At 45.2% G+C, this 22,309-nt stretch overlaps 1 protein-coding gene across 1 annotated transcript in view; it reads right to left on the reverse strand.

Moving 5' to 3' along the window:
- The window catches only part of Ptprn2 (protein tyrosine phosphatase receptor type N2), a 732,192-nt gene that overhangs the window by 471,452 nt on the left and 238,431 nt on the right, over positions 1 to 22,309 (reverse strand). The gene's annotated exons all lie outside the window — the stretch shown is intronic.

Genomic DNA, 22,309 nt, shown 5'->3' on the forward strand with positions numbered 1-22,309 from the left:
CAGGGTCTAATATATGGAATGGTTTCTCCCATAGCCAAAATCCATTGGTCCAGGAATCAAGGAGTAGAGGAGGATAGAGTTCCACTCATTATCACCTCTAGTATCCTACTAGGAAAACTTCTGATTCCTGTTCTTGCAATCTTAAGTTCTCCTAACCTGTAAGTTTTAATCCCAGAGGGGATGTATTCCTGCCAAGAGCAACAACAAATATTCCATTGAATTGGAAGCTCAGACTCCCCTCCTGGCCACTTTGGGCTTCTGATGCCCTTAAGCCAGTGGTCCTCAACCTATGGGGTCATGACTCCTATGAGAGGGTGAACCACCACTTTCACAAAAGGTTGCATATCAGATATCCTGTATATCAGGTATTTACATTATAATTCATAATAGTAGCAAAATTACATTTATGAAGTAGCAGCAAAATAGTTTTATGGTTATGGGTCACCACCATAAAACTGAGGAACTATATTAAAGGGCCAGAGAACTACTACCTTAAGCCAACAGGCTAAGAAAGGAATAAAAATATCAGGAAGGGTGTTGATCCAGATTACCATAGAGAAATTGGATTGTTTCTCCACAGTTTAGGTAAGGAAACCTATGTATCTAGTGCAGGTGATCCGTTAGGGCATCTCTTGGTGCTACCATGTCCTGTGATTAAAGATGGGAAAACTACAGCAGCCTAATTCAGGCAGGATGACACAAGGCACAACCCCATCAGAAATGAAGATATGGGTCACTCCTCTAGGAAGAGAACCAAGATCTGCTGAGATACTTGCTGAGGGTGGAGGAAATACAGAATGGATAGAGGAGGAAGGTATAAATAACAACTAAAATCATGTGACTAGTTGCAGAAATGAGGATTGTAATTCATATGAGTGCTTCTGTTGTATTTTGTTTTGAATGCATTTGTACAGATATTTGTGTTTCTTTTCTTGGTTTCTATTTCATGTGATATAACATCAATTAAGAGAATATTAGTGGTTATTTAAATTTGAGGCACTAAAAGTGCCTTAAGGGACATTACCACCTATTCTAAAGTTATAATACAGTAGTACAAGGATAGTTATATCATGTTAGGAATAATTATGACCTGAGTATTATTTTCATTTGGAAGTTAAGCATGACACAAAGAGATATGATTCTGTGTCAAGTTGATAAGGCATGGATGGACTTGTGGTTTCTATTCTTGGTTGTCAATTTGACTACATCTGGATTAATTAAAACCCAAATGACTGAGCATACCTGTGAGGGATTTTTTTTTTAATCAAATCATTTGAAGTAAGAAGACCCACTTCTAATATGGATTTTGGGTTGGTAAGATAAACCTTTAACGGAGATCTCTTGAGGTGAGAAGATCCACCTTTAATCTGGACCACACCTGCTGGCAGCCTATATAGTGGACATGGAAGAAGGAAGATTCTCACTTTGCCTGCTTGTTCTCACCCTTGATAGCAAGTCCATTCCTTCACTAGCAAAAGAGCCCATGTCTTTAGGATTCCGGTGTATACTGAAGACCAGCTGAGACATCCAGCCTTATGAACTGAACAGCTCCTGGGTTCTTGTATGTATGTCCACAGCCAGCCATTGTTGGATTATCTGAACCATAGTCTATAAACCATTCTTATAAATTCCCGCTCTGTACACATAAATATTCATTGTATAAGCTCTGTTCCTCTAGCGAACCCTGACTAACACAGGCTTAATAGCTGCGGCTTTGCTAAAGGAAGTATATCACTGGAGATGGACTTTGAGTCTAATGAGCCCCACCAATTTCCAGTGTGCTCTCTGCTTAGAACTTGTGGTTGAGGATGTGAGTGAACTTTCTGACTCCTGCTCTTGCTGCCATGCCTGCCACTTGCTACCATGTCTCCCTACCAAGATGGACTCTTAACCCACTGGAACTGTAAGCTGAATCAATTCTTCTATAAGTTGCCTTGTTGTTGGTGTTATATCTCAGCAAAAGAAAAATGAATATGATGTCTCTGTGAGCAAGTACCTTGGAGGCAGGGGTAGCCAGCAGAGCTCATAGCCAGTCTCTGGCCTTCTACCTCATCTCTTTTGACCAATAGCCTTCTGACCTTTGATGGTGTGGAAGCCAGTAGAAGAGACTCTGAAAGTCCTTTGCAACATGAAAGTAGAAGATGTTCTCTTCAGTGGAAGCTGACCCAGCCCAGGGCATGAATGATGCCCAGCAAGGGGCAGAGAGGGTGGTGCAGAGAGGGAAGTAATTCTGGAGGAACAGAGATGAGGATTGTGCTGAATATTTTTATGTCAACTTGACACAAGCTAAAGTCATCTGAGAGGAGGGAATATCAATTAAGAAAATCCCTCTATATGATCAAACTTCAGGCAAGCCTGTGAGGCATTTTCATAATTGATGATTGGTGTGTGAGAGCCTGGTCCATTGTGGATGGCACTGTCCCTGGGCTGGTGATCCTGAGTTCTATAAGAAAGCAGGCTAAGTTATCCTTGCCCAGCCCAGTTCCCCTCACTTTGTCATTTGTCAGGTTTGTTTTTCTTGTGACGAATGAGGTCAGATGCCACACATCAGATGCGTGCAGCTACATTCCGTTCTGTAAACAGCTCCTGTGTTTTTTGTGTCCAGCTTCTGTAAGTGAAAGCTTAATTTTGTCTTTAATTTTACTCAGGAAATTTTTCTTCCATTTAATTTTCTGTCAGATGTATTATTTTTCCCCCTTAGGCTTCTTGATTTTATATCACAACTGAAAAGGACTCTCAGTACGTAAGCAAATTCACTGTGCCCTCTTCTATAAGGTTTGGTATTGCTTTCATTTCAATTGTTGATCCACTTGAAAATTATTTCTGCCTAAAAAAGAGCTAAGATTCTCCTCCAAAAAATATACCATAATTTTCAAAACAATCGTCTCCTTATCATTAAATTTAAAAACCAATCTTTGGCTGGGCATTTTTGGCAGATGCCCTTAATCCCAGCACTCAGGAGACAGAGACAAGCAACTCTCTGTGAGTTCAAGGCCAGACTGATCTACATAGTGAGTTCCAGGCCATCCAGGACCATATAGTGAGATTCTGTCCCCAAAATTAATTAATAGTAATGGTAATAGTTACCCATCTTAATCATACTCAAATCCCATGTGTATTTGTGTGTGCTTCTGGGCCATATGCTACTCTACTGAGTTAAAGAGGAGGATGCTTCATACAGAAACTGTCAGCCCTCATCTGTACTCTGGAGTAACTTAAACAGTGTTGATATCATCAACTGCATGAAGATTTTTAAATAATCTAACTGCACATCTACCTGCCTGGTTCTTCTTGTATAGACACAGATCACTGTAGAACTGATCCATTTCCCAGAGTCTCCTGTTTGGGTGGCTTGTATCTTCACTGAAAAGAAGTTGTTTCTGACTTTTAGAAAATGGATACATATACTCTTTGAGCCCATGTGATGTCTCTCCTGAGATGTCTCCTCTTTCACCAGCGATATCATGACCTTCACTTTCTTTCCTTCCCAGCTGCCTTTCTGTCTTCTCTCCGCACTAACTGGTCATTACCCCTACTCATCAACTTCATGAACTTTCACATCTCAGCTATTTCTGCTCTCCTTCCTATTTCCTTTCTTACACTATCTTCCAGTTATTATGTGCATAACTCTGCAATATGAATCCCTCACCCATTTGATCCTGGCCTTTCTTCTGCAGAAGCATGGGTGTTCAACTGGCCAGACAGACTCACAGCACTCTGAAGCACTGTCCTAGAGTCAGTGCTATTGGAATCCCAGGGAAACAGGAGGAATCTGTTGAGGGTGAAGATTTATTTCCTTTGCTGGAAAAGAGATAAGAAAAATTCCTTGTGCCACCCATTTCTGTCTCAAACCCCTGATGAGTAGTAAGAATGAGGTCTGATGCTGTAGAAGAAAAGAGAACAGAAAAGAGATAGATACAGGGAGCTACAGATCTGTCTCAGAACCACTTGGTCAAGGGCCAAAGAACTCCCACATCCAGCTTCCTCACGTTGGGGATTATCAGGCACTGGAATGGCACAGTCCAATGCTGGCTGAGTCTCCTTACTTGTCATCTGGAAGCTTCTCTGCCTGTGAAGCAGACAGTGAGCTTTCCTTCTTAGCACTCTGTAGCACATTTGCAACTCCTCACCCAAGAGCTGGGCACGAAGTGGTAGCCTACTGCACGGTGAGTGCTCACCTTCATCTGGTGGGAGGACTGACAGCAGCAGCTCTTGTTAAAGGTCCTGAGGTAACTTCTCCCTAGTCAGGTGCACTAAGAGAAGTTCACAGGGGCTGTGAATTGTGAGGTTATTCCCACTGAGCCCAGAACCACTGCTCCCTGTGAACTACGGGACTATTCCCACTGGACCCTTTCCAGGACCACTGCTAACTACTCTATTGCTCATCTCCCTATCTGGGCAATGCCTAACGCCCACCCAGGAACACCCAGCTGCTGTATGCCTTCTCCAGTTGAATGAGGCCTTTCCCATACAACCCTGGGGAAGCCCAGGAAGGGAGAGCTAAAGATGTGTTCACTCTGTGGTTTCTTCTCTGTCTCTAGTTCTTAGTGTATTTTGTTCTACACTGTGCGCTTTGGAGAAATTTCTGTCTAGAGCTGCTGATGAGCTGTGCGTTCCCCACTTCTAGCTTTTGTACTGTCCTCTCTAACCACCCAGCAACTTTGTATCCTCTGTTTAGTATGATGAGGAACAACTGGACAGTCGCCGTTTTGTGAACTATCGGTCTTCTCTAGCATAACCTCCTCTTCGGAAATATTGCTTACTGATTTCTCTCTGGTACCTTTCTGTGTCAGGCTGGCTCCTGGAATGTGTTTTGTTTCCTTGGTACTTGCTGGTGGGTGGCATGCAACATGTCACTGGTGGTTCTTTACCATCTACCTCTTGGTTTTAGCCTATCTGTTGTTGTTAACAACATTAAGCATTTGAGAGAAATATCTAGGGTTGTTTCTCACAATGCTTTTTTTTTCTTTTTGTATTGGTTGAGAATTTTATACACATGTATAATGCACTTTGATCAAGTGTACTTCCCAGTCTCTCCCTTCCAATTTCTCTCCTATTCCCCAAATCACTCTTCTTTCCAAATTTCATGTTTTCTCTCCTATTAAAAGAGTCTACCTTTTCTCAGTATGCTTTCAGTATGGACATAGATATAGGACCTTCTACTGGAGCAGAGGTAGCCTCTCCAGATACATCTCTGATGAAAACTGACTCTCTCTCTCTCTCTCTCTCTCTCTCTCTCTCTCTCTCTCTCTCTCTCTCTCTCCCAGCAACTATCAATTGACCATAGCTCCCCAGGTAGGGATGGGACTTCCTGTCCGTCCCTGCCCATGTCAGAATTTTGACAAGATCGAGCCAAGGAGAAAAAAAATTGCAATGCTTTATTAAACTTGAGTTCTCTACTTAAGAATCATCTCACAGCACAAGCACTGTCCTTACTGAGTTGAAGTGGAGGTGCACAGTGCAGTGTGCAAGAATGAATCCAGCCAAGTCATCTCATGGTGTGTGATGAAGATTCAGTACTGGCCTTGGGTGGCACAGAGGTCGTAAGCTGAGCTGGAATGGGGGGTTAAGTAGCAACACCAGGAATGAGAGTCTGAAACCACATGCTCTGTCTTCAGATACATCGGACAGACACTGGGCTTTCAGACACGTTAGCTGGAAGCCTTGAAGTTGCAGGAGAGGATGGCTCGAGGCAGTTGCACAAACCCCAGAAAATGCAGCACTTTGGAAGGAAGTGGAATAGGACATGGCTATCCTTTGGTATGCCCTGGGGCTCTTGCTGAGTGTGAATCCCTTCAGCCAGGAATATTCAAGAGGATGAGACACAGTGTCTAATTAGAGTCACTAGGAAAAGCCCAAAGAAGGCTCTGAGATCCCCATGATTAGTGTTAGCAGTGCCAGCTGCTTACCTCATGGAAAACTTAACCAAGGACGTTCATGAGTGAGTGGGATTCTCTCTTATCTGAGACCCCACTGGCTCACAAACTACATGCACACATGTTAATGGGAGACATGATGGTTTGAATAGAAACAGCCCCCATAGACTCATGCATCTGAATGTTCAATCTACACAGAGTGATACAATTAGGAAGTGTGACATGGTTGGAGTAGGTGTGGCTTTGTTGGAGTAGATATGTCACTAGAGGTGGTCTTTGAGATCTCTGAAGTTCAAGTCAGTTCACTTCTAGCTGCCTGCCAATCTGGATATAGAACCTTCAGCTCCTTCTCCAGCACCATGTCTGTCTGCATGCAGCCATGTTTCCTATCATGAAGATAATGGATTAAACCTCTGAAATGGTATGCTGTGCTCACGGTGTCTCTTCACAAAAACTAAAACCCTAAGTAAGACAGAAGTTGGTGCCAGGCCTGGGGTACTGTATTGCTGTGATAGGTCTGACCATGGTTTTGCTTAAAGGAATGTTGACTTGGGGATTTTGGACTAGAAAAGCAGTAGGAACATGGAGGACAGTGGGGCTGAGGGTGGCTTATACTGCGTGGGCCTGACTCAAGAGGTTTCAGAGAAGAAGAATGTTAGTATGAGCCCTAGAGATCATTCTTGTGATATGCTATTTTGGCAAAGAATGTGGCTGTTTTCTTCCTTGTCCAAAAAAAAAAATCTGTTTGAAGCTAAATTGAAGAATTATGGATTAACAGCATTAGTGGAGAACATTTCAAAACAACCTAGCATCCACTGTGTTATGTGGTTATTAGCGTTCATTCTTATAAAGAGCTATCATGAAAAGGAGCAAGCTGGGCAAGGAAAAATACAAAATGTACAGTTCTAGGAGAAAAAGGAGCACCAGGAAGTGGAATGGAGCTAAGTCCTGTGTTCAAGGAGATAAACAGATTAAAGAAAAGCCTGATGCTTAATGAAATAAAGGGGATGGTGACATCAGGGAGAGACCACACTGAGCTAAGCTTTCAACTTGTAAAAAGGAATTTAAAAAAGCTTAGGTCCTGGTATGGTGGTGCACACCTTTAATCCCAGCACTCCAGAGGCAAATGCTGTCAGATCTCTAAGTTCAAAGCCAGCCAGGTCTACATATTGAGTTCCAGGACAGTCAAGCTTAGGCAATAAAAGAAACCATCTCAAACAGAAAGCTGGTGAAGATGAATTGATCAAAGGGTGATGTTACAGCCTGAGAAAGCAGTACAAGTTGGCAGCTTCAGCCATGCGGTTCTGGCTGTAGTCAAGGGTAAAAGAAAGAGGTTATGGAATCTTTGTCTGTCACTATGAAAGCCAGCTGAGGCCAGGCATGGATCAGGGGTACCCGTCCATGGAGGCCTAGAGAGGCTATTTTGTGAATTTGTGAAGGAGAAGCCTTGATTGCCTTGGAGACCCCAAAATGTTGGAGATGCCAGAGTCATGGGATATCTGCTGAGGAAAGCTGCTATCAGGAAGTGGAACCAGCCCAGAAGAAAGAAGTGTGTTGCAGTCAACAAAAGATGAAAGGAATTGGAGATCTGAAGAGTGCTTTGACATCAAACATAGAGACGCAGAGTTTAGAATTTGTCCTGCTGGTTTTTTGTCTTGCTTTGGTCCAGTATTTCCTTACTATGTTTCCTTTGCCTCCATTTTGGAACAATAATGTATATCCTGTGCCATTGTATATTGGAAGTATGTGATCTGCTTTTTTTTTTATTTTGATTTTTACAGGTGATCACAGTTAAGAAATCGCATGACTATCAGAAGAGACTTTGAACTTTGAACACTTAAACATGTTCGAGACTATTTCAGACTAAGGATACTTTTGAAGTTAGACTAAATGAGTTTTACATTATAATCTATCTACAAGCCTCTAGGGGACAGGAATTGTAATGTGGTGGTTTGGATTAAAAATACGCCCCCTGTAGATTCACATGAAGGGAGACTATTAGGAGGTGGGGCACTGACCATGCTCTACAGTTCACAGTGAGGTTAACATCCATATATCTATATCTATCTATATCTATATCTATCTATATCTATCTATATCTCTCTATCTCTATCTCTATATCTATCTCTACCATCTCTATCATGCATATCCATATCTATATACCTAATATTCCCATAAAGATAGACATCTTCCTATGGAAAGGAAGCAGACAGACCCTCTGTGAGGTCCAGGCAGGTACCTCAGCAAAGATACAGCCTGAGCTGAGAGGACAGAAGACATTACACAGAAACACATCAGAACCCTAAGTTCTCTCAGATGCTAGAAACCCCAAGTCAATTGCCATAGAATATTTCATCTATAGTGACTCCCTCCTAGCATCCAAGCCCATCCTTAACACCTTCACACCATTCATCACAGTCTGTGTGTTTTCAGCAGGGAAGAATCACTACCAGAGTAGGTCGCATGGGGAACCTTATACACAGCCCAACAGAGACTCAACACAAGGAGCAGCTGCATGCTGCTGGCTCTAGAAATTGCTATACTAAGACTAAACCACTCAGCAAGGGAAATAAGATACACACCTGAAGGAGCAGAGCCCAAGTGTCAAACACCCTAAGATCTGCAGCTAGGGAACCACTGCTGTGTCTTTTTGGTACATTTAAATATCTATAATGTAGCCCAGAGGAACGTTGTATGAATCATTTGTTGGGGTCTCCTATATATAGTATAAAACTGTAGGCCAAGGCTTTGTCACTATAGCACTTAACTCTTGAAGCTCTGAGACCATTGTCTGCGTCCCCCATTCGTGTAAAACACTATTCATATGTTAGGTGAATTCACACTCATCCTCAGCAGCCTCCACCCCAAGGTAAGAGCAAGGTGCAGTGGGTATGGTACGGGCAACTCACACTAAGCCTACCCAAGAAATTCTCATTTTTCCATGGCAACCTTGAAACTTGAACAAATCACAGACCCTTAAGTTAAGTGGGTAAGAAAGGAGCACACGGGTTCTCCAGGTTGCTTGCCCCTCACCCAAGCTCCTGGCTGTCTTCAAGTGTGAACCAAGAACTACCTGACTCTCACAGGCATTGTCTTGGTGAAAGAACCTCCTAGTAAAGCCCTCTTGCCAGCCATATCATTCTCAAAGAGCTCTCCTGCCCCTTTACGAAGGCACTAGCATCCTTAATAAAAGGCGAGCTAAAGGAACATTGACAGACAAGGAAAGCAAGTTTATTGAGATGGCCACTACATTTTTCCAGAAGACATTATACATTGCACATAGACACTATGGGAAAGCAAGAGGGCAGGCATCTAACCAGGACCAATAGAAAAGCAGAAAAATAAAGGGACCCTATAAAAATGCCCAAGCCAGTTTCTATCCATTTAGCAGACTTCCAGACTCAACTCTTCCCCATCCCAAATAGATAAAACAATCTCTTTGCCATTGTCTGCAGCTTGATCATCCATCTTTCCCGGTTATTCAGTTCTTGGTTTATGCTAGGGAACAATCTCATCCATCCCCTACACAACAGCCAGCATCCGTGTTAAGTCAGTGTTTCAGGTCCATCTACCCATGGATCCTCTCTTCAGGCTGAGAGCAGACAAGGTGGCCTGGTGAAGGGCTAGGACCCTCTTCTCTGCAAACTTTTGAACCAGAAATAGTCTCAGGATCATTTCACTTTAAATATCCCTCTTCCCTGATTGAGGACTATCTCCCTGAATGCAGAGGGGATATCTGTTTTGTGTTATGCAAGAAGACCCACAGCAGCTTGCTGAGAAATCAGTACCATGGACTCTCAGTGGAGTGTCTCCTAGGAACTATATCTACACCCCACTTGGTTCCTCCCATTGGAATGACTACCTTTCAAGCTAGGGGTGATCCCTAGATACTCAGAGCATGCACATGCACCTCATGCTTCCACATTCCCAGGGCTACATCACCAGCTCATCAAACATAGCTGGCAGATGGGCCCCTTATCTATGCCCCCTGAAGTCATGTAGCTCTGCATATGTGCACAGGATAAACAGAAATGAATGAATGAATTAGGAGTCAGCAAAGGAGCAAATAGAATCTCAGCCACCAGTCAAGGCTGCACCAATGTCTTTGGGCTGAGACTTCCAAATCCTACCACAAAACACAGAGTCAGAGCCTGTAGAGTGGGCAAGTGTATACCCCTTCTTCTCTTCAATGGGTGGATTTTCTGAATCAGCCAGCTCTGAGGTCTGGGAAGGAATGGCAGGTTCCAGACACCACTGGCAACAAGTGTAAGTGGACCAGGGTGATGCCCCTGTGCCTTCTGTGCAGCACACACAAGAGGCATCTCAGCTTCCACCCTTATTACACTTTGGAAGCAGCTCTGTAGGAGAAGAAAGTAGAAATCCTCTGCCTCCTGCCTGTGCCCCTTCTGTGGTAGCCCAAAGGAGCTGGCATAGCCTTGACATTAAGACAGTTTCCTGATGCCATTGGGCATGGAGGCAGCCTATGTCTCCCAGTAGCGATTGTGTATATTCTCAGAGTGGGTCAGCCTGCCTTGGGCAGTGGTGGGTGGTAAGCTGCTAACATGAGCTCTGATGGTAACCTCTTGAAGAGCCCTTGAAGAGTGGTTGGGAGGAGTCTGCCCAGTATCTAATGACAGACAGGGCTCAAACAATTGGGCAAAACAGCCCATGAGGGCATGCCACAGATTGTACTGGACAGGCCTGGGTCTCAGGTGGGATGCTGTTAATGGAAGGCTGAAGAACCCAATCGCCCCATTCTGTTAGCACAGCATGAGTGAGAACCTGGGGCAGCTGGAACAAAAGCCTGTAGTGCTTGTGGTGACAAGCCCAGGCATAGACTCGATTACATCTCCCTGAGAGCTTTAGTAAGAGCGGGGGTACTTCAGCCACCTGTGGCCCAGGTTTTATAGGTAGGAACTACAACCCCCACTAGCGGTTCATTTGGCACAGACTTATTGCTCAAATAATTTAAATACTAAAAACAGATCAACTGGATGAAAAATGTACAAACCTTGGTAAATGCATCCTGAACTGCTGTGGATTCATGGACAGGAAGGGCCCCATTGGGGACAGGGCCTTCTTTATCTCTTTGGGATTAGAATGAGCTCATACCCAAGTTACCACGACAGGATTCATCTTGGACTCTACAGTAAGGAGCCTCTGGGCATATGGGGTGACTACAGTAACCATGGCTTCAGTGGGCAACTCAGATACATATGGCATCTGCCTCCCACTCTCATTCAAGCGAAGACTCAACCAAGGTGTGCCACGTAAAGATGAGAAACCAGAAGGCACTCAGAGAATGCCTCCCAGAGGTCAAAGCCAGCTGGGAACAGAGGCTGGGATCTGCACATCCTGGGATATAGTGTCTATCCTAAAGTAGTGCTTGTCAAAAAGAACCCCTAAAAGCTGAGGTTAATGACTGAGAGCAGCTCTTAGCAAGGGGGCTGAAGCGTGGCTTGAAAGGCAGCCTGGTACAAGTGGCCCTAGTGTGGACACAGCTGCAAGGCACAAGGCCAGACAAAGAATCTGCCTCTTTAAGAGATTGAATCTGTGACAGCTTAATAACGCCAAGAGCACTGTGACACCAGGGAAAGATGTGGTTCACATATGCCAGATTGAAAACCTGTCACTCATTGGCTGGACAAAAAGAAAGCAAGATCATATTGCTCTGAAGAGTGGCAGCATCATTTAAAGGTCACCATTAATAAGATGCTGGGAGACCTGCCCTGCAGACCAAGTGGACCAGCTCAGCTGACGCCTGTCCCCTGCTTCTGCCTCTGGTATTTTCCACAGCTTAGTTGCTAAAGGGCAGAAAGGCAATGACTAGGCTCACCTCCAAGCCTAACCATCATGACGTATCCGTTACACCACCACATAACCCATTAATAGCGGGAAGCTATTCAACTTAAGAGGTCCTTGTGGCATTTTAAAGTTTACTTAATTAGGAACATGTCCCCAGCCAAAGAATGATTACTCAAAGCAGTTTGCAGGGTCAGCAGTTTAGCAGTGGTTACTGATGCCATGGAGATCCAGGAGGCCAGTGAGAATACGAACCTTAGGAATACAGAAAATCCACCGTGCTCCCTAGGAGCCATAGGCAAGAGAGAGAGAAAGAGAGAGAGAGAGAGAGAGAGAGAGAGAGAGAGAGAGAGAGAGAGAGCGAGCAGTATCAAGGTGTTAATGGTAGTCAAGACAAGTCCTTCCTTTGAGCTTTCCAGGATTCTGTATGAGACCCATAGAACTCATGAGCCTCTTCTTCACTGAAAGGGAGACTACCCAAGGGTTTGAAAGCAGAGCACCCACAGGCAGTTCGTCTTGTGACTCTCACTTTTCCTTCCACAATCTTTTGTCCTTCTGTGATTTAAGGAGGCCATGTTTGACTTTTTTATAGACAGGGCCTCAAGTGGAGGGATGGGGTTGCCAACTCACAGTCGAAATTTATGACCCAGAATTGTTCCTGTCTAAAAGAACTAAAAGAACTGCAGGGAAAAAGATGGAGAAGAGACTGAGGGAAATGTGATCCAGTGACCTGCCCAACTTGGGATTCATTTCATGGGGAGGCACCATGGCTTAACAATATTACTGATGCTATGGTATGCTTACACACAGAAGCCTAGCATGACTGTCCTCTGAAGGCCCAACCTGCACCTGACAGAGACAGACACATATACTTATATCCAACCATTGGACTGAAGTTGGGGACCCCTATTGTTAAATTAGGGAAGTATGGAAGAAGCTTAGGAGGAGGGCAACCCCATAAAAAGATTAACACTCTCAACTAACCTAAACCCCTGAGAGCTCTCAGACACTGAGCCACTAACCAGACAGCATACAAGAGCTGGTCTGAGGCCCCCAACACATATATAGCAGAGGACTGCCTGGTCGGGTCTCAGTAGAAAAAGACCCACCTAATCCTTGAGAGACTTGAGGCCATAGGGAGTGGGGAGACCTGATGTGGAGAAAGCATCCCCTCAGAGACAGGGGGGAGGAGGAATGAAATAAGGAACTGTGGGAGGAGAGACCAGGAGGTGGGTCAGTGGCTGAATTGTAAATAAATAGAATGATGATGATGATGCTAAGAAGAAGGAGGAGGAGAGGAAGAGGAAGAGGAAGAGGAAGGAGAAGGGGAAGGGGAAGGAGAAGGGGAAGGGGAAGGGGAAGGGGAAGGGGAAGGGGAAGGAGAAGGAGAAGGAGAAGGAAAAGGAGAAGAAATTATAAGTGACTCTTGGAAAACAAGACTGAATGCAACCCCATGGCAATGAAAAGATCCAATATCTCCACATGAATGGTCTTTGCCTTTCTCATCTCTAGATATGTATGCACTTTAGAATCTGTGCCCAGGGTGTCTGTCAGGAATTCTTGGCTATCTCGCCTATATTGTCTCCTCTCCCCCTTGCCAAAAGTTGCCTGCAGCCCACAGGTCACATCTAGGGAAATGCCAGTGCCACCCCCATTCGAATGTATGAGAGACATTCGAGTGTTCTTGGGACCCGAGACCACATCCACATCTCAAATGTGCTCACAGCAAATCAGTTGATAGCTAATCAGGGCTGAATGGATGGGTCACGCGGCCTTAGCCTCAGCAGCACACACAGAGCCGAATCCAAAATATGCCAGGAACACTGTTCTTCAGGCAGTTGCAGGACCTAAAATCTACAGGTTTTGAGAGGCCTGCTTGTCTTTTCTCCAGATTTGTATCATGAAAGAACCAGGCTGCTGGCTTCCCCTGTTTGACCACTGACCAGCTCTCACCTCAAAACGACTGCTCTCCACCTGGGGCCTGACACAGAGTGCTCTCGTTGTCTCACAGTACCTACACACTAGGCCATGGAGGGAGCCTCAGGCTGGCCCTGGGTTGTTTTGTTTTGTTTTATTTTGTTTTGTTTTGGCATACTGACCATGACAGAAAGTTCCCAGCTTGCATCTGGGTCTGCTTCTTGAAATTCCCACAATGGCTCTCAAATATATTTTTCCCAGATGAGAAGCACAAAAGAAGCTTGCTTTACCAGATATCTACTTGTGGATGGCTCCACAGTGATGCAGTAACCAGCACAAACAGCTGATGAGCAATGGCTAGACACAGGACCCCACCATGCCAATATGGCCGCCTTAGCCACCATGATGCCATGCTGGCAGCATTGTGTGTGATGGAAAGTGCATGGTTCTAAATAGCTACACACACTTGTGATACCATTGTGATACTCCTCCTGTGGAGGTGGCTCAAACTTTACCCAACCTCCCGTTGCACCATCCACCTTTTCCTGCTGGTGCATGTACTCTGAACACATGTCAGGTGCTTACAGGTCTCATTGCTTCAATGGCATCTCCCAAGGAGACATTTCTGACTTTGACAAGACTTGAGGTGCCTCACATTCTGTGTGAGCCAGATGGTTTTCTTCTCACTGATGTGATCTGTGAGGAATCCTGGTCTACTTTTATGCACTTCAGATTGGCTCCTCTAAGTCCCTAGGCAGGGAGGAAAGAGAATGGATGGAGAAGCCACGGTATCAAAGCATGTCCAGCTGTGACTGCTCAGAGGCCTGTGTAGGGCAGGAGCCATTCTATGACTTGGGTAGGGCATTAAGGATGGCCTCAGATATGGCAACTGGGAGCATAGTGACAATTAGAGGTGTCAATACAAGGAGATAAGATCAAAGAAACAAAGCCAAAGTGTAAGATATGTCCCCACGTAAACTCTATGTCTGTGTGAACCAAGAAATCTATAGCCAGAGAGACACAGTAAGAGATGAGACATGAAATGAAAACATAAACACAGTGGGGAAAATGATTAGATGATAGATAGATAGATGATAGATAGATAGATAGATAGATAGATAGATAGATAGATAGATAGATGATAGATAGGTGGATGGATAGGTGGGTGGGTGGGAGGGTGGGTGAATGGGTGGGTGGATGGATGGATGGATTGGACAGACAGATGGACAGATGGATGGTTGGATAGAAGGACAGACAGGAAGGCAGGCAGACAGACAGTTAGATAGATGTGGGAACAAGAGAGAGGAAGAAAAAGAGAGATGAAGAAGAGAGCACAAGGACCTCTCCCAGCTGTCCCAGCTGTCCTGTGGTATAATTCTGCCAGAGCTCTCCCGCAGGGATGGCCAGATCATGAATAGAGTCAGAGCAGGGCTGGAATAATTAGGAGTCCAAATGCAGAAACTGTTCAAGCAGAAACCATGTCAAGAGAAGACATCTGGTAGCAGCAACCCTTAGGGCTGGAGAATCCTGTAAGGAGAGGCTGGTGGGAAACCTGTAGCCAGGGCAAATCTTAAGCTAGCCAGAGGGGAATTTGGAGCGTGCATGGCCAGGCATAAGGAACCAAAGCTGGTAGCTTCCATGCTGGTCCTAATTCCTCATGGAGAAGTCCATGGACTGTGACAGTGAGAGCTGTGCAAGACACCTCTTTGTGGGCTGTGACCATTGGACTCACCAGCCCCTTCTAGTCCCCATGTCTTGCTAGTACCAACTTCAGTACCATTACTGTTGGCAGAGGAGCATCAAACTATGACAGTGATTGTGTGCTGCTGCAAAACATCCTCTCTGGAGCAGCGGTGGAAGAAATAACAGGATGAGATTTACTTAAGCATGTGGTTCCCTCTTTCTGGGGTCTTGACAGCACAGCAGCTCAGAGCTACTGGGTAGGTCCCAGCTAGCTACTGGGCTAAGTGAGCCTCTACATGCTGGGCATAATAACAAACATCCGACAATAAATAAACCCACACAGATGAAGCCAAACTGTCAGCAGCTGTACCATCCATGATGAAAAGTCCAGCCAGCTCCAAATAGATGACTGGGACTCGAGCTGAGATCCTTCTCAATGCTACAGGCAACTCAGTGGGAGGAGGAACGGGCAGACATCTCTGAGGCCTGCCATTTTCAGCCTGAGCATGCCAGACTTCAATGTAAACTCTCTTGACAGGTGCAAGTCTGTCAGAGAGCTACATAATAAGACACTGTGCCCTTAACAACAGATCATTTTCAGAGTCGTGTAGGCTGCGGTCAGAATGCAGCATGGCAGGTGCCTACTGAGACTTGCTTCTGGGTTCACAGACGAGATCGCTGTAGCATGCAGGGAGTGGCTCTGCTTTTACCCAGCCACATCTGGACTGGTGTAACAGCATGGTGCTAGCTGACCCCTCATTTGCACAGTTAGAGAACCACCTTTGCCCCTAACAGAGAAAGAGTTTGGAAGGGCATCAGACAGTTACCACAGTACATTACAGAGGGTGTGGAGAAGAAAGGGACGTCAAGAGTAAAGGGCATTGAGTCAGAAGACTGTGGTCCTCATAGATGATCTGAGATATGAGTTAAAAGAGGAGTATGATCAGCTGGACAGAGTGTGGCATTTTCCCGCTCCAATCATGTCTGCTATAATGCCTGCATGCTCCTTGACATCAGGGTAAAGGTTGTGAGTACGGCATTGAGGTCTCAATCACAGTCTTACTCTTTGCAGATCCTATATGTGCTCTGTGTCAGAGGTAGCACAAACCTTACATCTGCAGTTTTGCTTTGAGGCACGGTTCACCAAGATACTAAGTAGCCATGCCCAGAAGAAGCTGCTGTGCGTCTCACACCAGCCCATCTTCTCAGGGACCACCACCATATGTCACAGATGCCCTGTCTATGGGATGTTTCATAGCATGCTGCTCCCCTTATAACCAGATGCTGTATCTGAGACTCAGCCTCACCCAACTCTACAAACAGAAACTGAACACTGGGTGAGGGAAGTTGGAAAGGGCTACTGTTGGGTGGTGAGTCCCCAAGAATGAATCATGGTGTCTACTGTGACCAGTTAATCTGTAAACTGAGAGTGGTCACAACCCACAAGGAGGCCCTTATGGAGGAGGCAGGGAGCGGGTAAGGCATCAGATCAATGGGATCAGGAAAGACAAAGACAGGCCAGCAAGATGGTGCAACAGATAAAGTACTGGGGCTTAAGCCCAAGGACTTGAGTTTGATCCCAAGAGCTCATATAAACAAAGAATAAGAGAACTGATTATACAATGTAGTCCTCTGACCTCCACAGGCACAGTATGGTATGTCCATACTTACACAATACCACATGCATGATAATAATACATACAAATCTTAAACAGAAAATAGTATAAGTGCCAAATAGGTAACATTAATTATGATATCCACCCTTGTGTGTGGAATTTGAGATATCAGGCCACACTCACAGTTCTAGGCTACTAAATTCTAAATACCAAAAAAGATCCTCCTGATCCCAGACCAGGATAAAGTAGATGAATAAGGAGAACTTCCATCCACCTACTTTTCAAAAGAGAACCCACAGGGACCACGCAGGCAGTGATGTGTGGGTACCACTACTCAGCTCTCATTATTGTGTCTGCAGACGCTGTCAGTCTTTGGGTTGATGGAGCAAACACCACACCCTGTGTCAGAGTAGTACGTCTGTTTTGATATCTTCTTTTATTTTCATAAAAGACTAAAATTTTCTTCTACCACCTTTTAAAAAAATGGTTTCTTTTAGTATTTATTTGTGTGTGCGCACGTGGCGCACCTGCATTTGAATACACACATTGGCCAGAAAAAGGTTCTGATCCCCTGGAGCTGAAGACACAAGTGGGTGGTGATGGGAACTGAACCTTGGTACTTTGCAAGAACAGCAAGAACTCCACCCCTCCTTTACTTCTTAAATTAAATCATTCCCACTTTAGGCATAAGGTAAGTGTCATAAGAGAGCCAAAACACACTAGCATCACAAAATCTTGGTGTACACCCTCCTGGGTGTCGTGTGGGCTCAAACTGAGCCAAAGGGCTCAACTGAACCCTTTTATCCTTAATTTCCTCTTGTCAGGTATTTGGCCAATAACTTCCCACTGGTGACCATAGAGAGAGGAACAGACACAAATGCTCAAGTTTGGGGAAACAGAAAATAGTGTTTGACTGCTCAATGCTCAATGACAGCCACAAATGCTCAAGTTTGGGGAAACAGAGAATAGTGTTTGACTGCTCTAAAGTTAAAAACAAACAGTAACGGAATTCTTAGTTGGTAGAGCAGGTAGAGTGATGTGTTTGTTCCCAGAGTTCATGTCATTTGAAAAAATAAAGAAGGTAACTTTCATGATCATCTCAATAAAAGCCTCAATAGACAGAACCAAAAGAGACCAGGTCTTGCGCTCTGTGCTGGACCCTCTAAGGTTTGTCTCTTGTCCTCTTCAAAGCTCTCTTGTCTTCTCCTGTGGTTTCTGTCTCATTCTTTGGGAAGGTGATCCTCCAGTTCTCTGGTAATGTCACCTGCATGCCTGTGCAGGGCTGGGGAAGGGACAGCTTCAGTCAGTGCCACATGAATGAAGTAAAGATGCCACTGTCCCACCATTCACAGAGTGAACAGGTGCCCCTGCAAGCTCTCGGGGAGTCCCTACCGCCTGCTCATTCTTTGCTTCTTCCTTGTGCTTACAGCACAGATTGACCCTTTGTCCTCAAACATTGCCTTTGCTCTGGTTAAATGTGTACAAAGAGAACTGGCTGTCCTTTTCCCCCTATTTTCTCGCAACAATTTGCCTGATGACGTGTTGGCAGCTACAATCACTGTTTCCACTCAGAGTCCCAAATCAAAGCAAGCTGAAAAGGTCAAGGCTTGCCATGCACTGGAGCCCCAGCTGCCTGCACAAATGAACCAGGAGGCGGTCCCACCAGGATCCTGTGCTGGGAGGTGGACCTATGCAATTCACTAAACAGGGCTGCTTAATAAAGCTGGCTTTGAGGAATGAACTACAGCCAATATGCACCCAAGCTTGTCTTTTGCTTCCAGAGAGCCTGAGCTACATGATTGAAGTTCTCTGCCATTGGCTGCTTGGGTACAGGGGGAGGTGGGGCATAGAGGAAAGAATGCCCACGCTCACTGATACCCCAGCAACATCACCTGCATGCCTGTGCAGGGCTGGCCAAGGGACAGCTTCAGTAAAACTACTAATTTCGAAGAGAAACAGGCATAGCCCCAGATAAACCCATGTCATGTCTTTCCTGAAGAATTTACTTAGATTATTCACTTGCTGATACAGAGATAGCAGCCCTAATCAGGAGTTAACCTCTCTTCCTGGCACAAAGAGGACCAGCTGCACTTACCATTCACACAATTTACACAGGGTGACATTGAGTAACCAAGAAGGCTTCTGTGGGTCCCTTGGTACTGCCCCTTGCCCAGAATGAATGAACCCTAGATTCCTGCAAGTCAGGATTCATAGAGCCAAACAGCCAAGGAGCACATACAGCAAGAGCTATTGACCATTAGCTGCCATGTTTTCCTCATCCCTACATGATATTACTTCTGGTCTGTATTTGCTTACTCTGATGCATCTCTTCACACCTTTTCCTAGTCATCATGCATCTTGGGCCAGCATCTCTGAGCCCCTGATAGCCACCCTCCTACTTTCTGCTTCAGTGAGATTGACTCTCAGATTCCACATGCCTGGGGGTTTAGGGAACAGTGTTCCTTAGCAGGATTATAGTTGGGTGAAGAACACGAGCCACAGACCCACTCCACTTGTAACTCTACAATGAGGACCTGTGCCCTCCAAGGACAGCACACAGCCTGCTAAGGGGCATTCCCTGGATGCTGGCCCCAGAGCCAGCTGCCTCAGATTCTTATCAGAGTGAAGCTTGAGGCAGGAATGAACTGGCTGCTGAGCAGTAGCTGTGACAGGAGAGAGTCATTACTTATGCCCCCGCGAATCTATTTCCCCATGCCAGAAGGCTCCTTCTTTGTTTCCCTGCCACTCTCCCTAAATGTCGTCCCCAGAAATTGGACCTACCAAAGTGCCCAGAGAAAAGCAGTTATCAATAAAGCTCAGAGGCTCCTCTTGAATAAAGACATCACCCAGAAAATATACTAAATTGGGATTTAATCGTGAGAAATTACTTTCAATTACTAAAAATTACGACAAATTACTTGTTGAATAGACACATTCTTTTACCACCATTAATAATTTAAAATTGCTAATTGTGTGTAATTGTCCGTAATTTTTGTTCTTTGGTGAGAAGCAAGGTGATGTATTATATAGGTTTTGCTTTTCAGGGACTGGCCCCTACCCAGCACCTTCTTGTGTAGCAGCCCCAAGCTAGAGTCATGATTCACCACTCCTGGGGGGCCCAAAGCCAATCCAAGCGTGGTCAAGATATGGTAGCCCCAACTGACAATCAGCAACTGAGGGTTTGGGGGTGGGCATCCTAATAGCTGGTTGTCAGTCATCCAGCCGGTTCTTCAGATATCTTCTCCTTTCTTGTCCATATCTCAAAATTATGCAGTCTATCCTCCTGACATCATGGCCTATAACTTCATCAATCAGACTTCCTGAGGAGCCATGCCACAGACAACTCTGCTTGTGTCCCTACCAACTCCATCCTTCTAATCACCTATTCCACAGGCCCACTTTCTCTATTGTCTTCTACTATGCCTGTCTCTCTCCAACTCCCTGGTCCAGCATGCCTTAATCCTACCTCTCTCATCTACCCCAACTATCTTCCCCTTCCATTTCTCCCAATATCTTTTTTTGTCTACCTAAAAAATCTCTCTCTCTCCTCCAAGGATGACATTACCCCTAGTTGGCCCTCAGTAAGTCTCCTTTTGCCTGGGTCCCATCCTTATCCCTATCCAGCCCGTAAGTGTATTGTTCATGACCCTATTGATAAATGGGCACCTGCAGTTAACTATGAGCTTACAGAGTATAGGGACTACATCTGCTGGGAGGTGTGTCCAGGGTCTTCAGAGGAATCTGCTGATGAAGCTGGATGTCTTTGAAGGATGGATACTCTTGGTAAACATGTCCTTAAATCATTAACAGGGGGGAAAGTCCTCTGACAGCCCATACCTTTTCCTCCTGCCCTGGCTCAAAGCTACATCCTGGTCCACAGAAAACACCCATATTTGATGCTTTGATGCTTTAGCCAGCCCCTTGACTCTGATACTGTGGGAGGAAAGAATAAATCAGCTGTGTAACTCTTTACTCCTCAGCAAGGAGATAACATAGTAACCAAGAGATGTGGTGCTTAGGAATCTATGTGGCCACATTTATTAAGGGACTCTAGCAGTGCTAGCGGTGGCAAGGTGGGTTTCAGGTTCTCCAGAACAAGGCAATGTCTCCATCTAACCAGTGACCAGCTGACCTGCACAGTGACCCCAGGAAGAAGTGCCAATGAAAGTAGTTCCTCCTTCTGGACTCAATGTCTTGTTCTCTTTCACAGACACCTGTGTGCATACCAGACATGATTAGTCTTTACTTCCAAGGCCAAGTTTTGGAGCAGAAGTGATGTGAACACGTTTAAAAGAGAAGTCCCCAAGTCTTCATGGGTCCTCCCTAAATTAGTTTCTAAACCCTACCAGCTGCAATTATATCACAGAGCCACAAAGGACTAAGCACATGTCTCCCAGTTTATCACCAAAGATGTGTGCCCCAGACCACTCGTGACTGTAAGTTTCCTGTGAGTGCCAGCACTCTTAATGTATGCTCTTATGGTGTTCCAAGTGGAAGTTCACTGAACTCATCAAGATAGACATGGCGACCATAGGACTTCCTCACACGCCCAGGTCATGTCTCATTGCTCATGATCTCACCAGCCAAGATCCTCCTCAGAATGTGCATGATCTTTCCATGGAGCCAACCAATCTAAAGCCCAAGCATGCCCACTTTCTACCCTCTTGTGCATTTTTAACAAGCTGTACACTAGTGATTCCTTGGGCTAAAACACACTTTATCATATCCTCTTCCCTCCTCCCTCTCACTTCACTAACTCCTGTCTTGAGTCCTGGCATGAGCTCTGGCAAGGCACAGCCACCACCATATGAGGGAGGAAGCACACCAAAGAGCCCCGAGGGACATAAGTGGGTCTTCATGCCTAGTATCCATGCAAGACAGAGATGGTGCCCACCCTCAAATTGCTACCTGGAAAAAGTGACTTCTATATGAAGCCCACACCTTCCCATCACATTCATCACAATCTACTTGTGGAATATTCACACAACCAAAAGGGTACATGGATCTCCTTCAAGAACATCTGCTATGAAACAGAAAGGAATGCCAAATTTGTCTGCCCTATCATGTTACTTCCCAGCCCAAAGGAGAAGATAATGAGCTCCACCCTTCCTGACCTGTGTATGTACATTTGACTCCCAAAGTTAGTTACAACCACCAAGGTTCACGAGAATGGGTAGGATCACATGTCCATTCTCTCCTGTCACACAGATGCCAGTGTGACACAGGTGGGTCCCTGGGCTTGCTAGCTTGCTCATCTAGTCAAATGGATGATATAGTGGCTGGAATAAAAATGTTCCCTCTAGACTTGGGTATCTGAAGGTTTGGTCTCTAGTTGGTGGTGCTGTTTAGAGTGTGGTATGGCCTTACTGGAAGAGCTACCTCACTGAGGCAGGGCTTTGAGAGTTCATAGTCTAG

Source organism: Grammomys surdaster, unplaced genomic scaffold (genome assembly GCF_004785775.1).
Source record: "Grammomys surdaster isolate TR1022 unplaced genomic scaffold, NIH_TR_1.0 223, whole genome shotgun sequence".
NCBI classification, from domain to species: Eukaryota; Metazoa; Chordata; class Mammalia; order Rodentia; family Muridae; genus Grammomys; species Grammomys surdaster.